Source organism: Marmota flaviventris, chromosome 9 (genome assembly GCF_047511675.1).
Source record: "Marmota flaviventris isolate mMarFla1 chromosome 9, mMarFla1.hap1, whole genome shotgun sequence".
In the NCBI taxonomy this organism is placed as follows: domain Eukaryota; kingdom Metazoa; phylum Chordata; class Mammalia; order Rodentia; family Sciuridae; genus Marmota; species Marmota flaviventris.
Window position 1 is genome coordinate 87,958,358 of NC_092506.1, and position 1,141 is coordinate 87,959,498.

The 1,141-nt window shown below is 36.6% G+C and overlaps 1 non-coding gene across 1 annotated transcript; it reads left to right on the forward strand.

Moving 5' to 3' along the window:
- The first annotated feature begins 1,068 nt into the window (after nt 1-1,068).
- Nucleotides 1,069-1,141, forward strand: Trnat-ugu (transfer RNA threonine (anticodon UGU)). Its single transcript has one exon. It is a non-coding gene; the product is annotated as a tRNA-Thr (tRNA).

Consider the following 1,141-nt stretch of genomic DNA (forward strand, 5'->3'; position numbering starts at 1 on the left):
AAAAACTTAACACCAACAAAACAAACAACCCAATCAATAAATGGGTTAAGGAACTGGACACTTCTCAGAAGAAGACATACAATTGATCAACAAATATATGAAAAAAATGTTCAACAAATATCTATTAATTATAAAATTGCAAATCAAAATTACTCTAAGATTTTAACTCACTCCAGTCAGAATGGCAGTTATCAAGAACATAAGCAACAATAAGCAATGGTGAAGATTTGGGGGAAAAAATACACTCATACATTTTTGGTGGCACTGCAAATTGGTTCAATCACTCTGGAAAGCAGTGTGGAAATTGCTCAAAAAACTAGGAATGGAACCATCATTTGATCCAGCTATACCACTCCTCAGTCTATACCCAAAAAGACTTAAAATCAGCATACTATAGTGACACAGCCACATCAATGTTTATAGCAGCTCAATTCCCAATAGCTAAACTATGGAACCAACCAAGATGTCCTTTAATAGATGAAACTGTGGTAAATATACACAATGGAATATCACTCAGCATTAAATAAGAATAAAATGATGGCATTTGTAGGTAAATGGATAGAGTTGGAGAATATCAAGCTAAGCGAAATAAGCCAATCCCCAAAAACCAAAGGCTGAATGTTCTCTCTGATAAGTGGATGCTGATCCATGATGGGGGCAAGGGGAATGGGAGGAATGGACAAACTTTGGATGGGCAAAGGCGGGGAGGGGAGGGCATAGGAGGGGACATGGGGGTAGGAAAGATGGTGGAATGAGAGGGACATCATTACCCTAGGTATATGTACGATTGCACAAATGGTGCAACTCTTCATTGTGTACAACCAGAGAAATGAAAAGTTGTGCTCTGTTTATATCTAATGAATCAAAGTGCATTTTGCTGTTATGTATAACTAATTAGAATAAATAAAAATAAATAAATAAAAGAAGAAATACAAATGGTCAACAAATATATGAAAAAAATGTTCAACATCTTTATCAATTAGAGAAATGCAAATAAAAACTACACTGAGATTTCATCTCATTCCAGTTAGAATGGCAATTATCAAGAATACAAGTAATAGGGGGGCTGGGGTTGTAGCTCAGTTGGTAGAGTGCTTGCCTTGTATGCACAAGGCCCTGGGTTCAATCCCCAGCACCACCA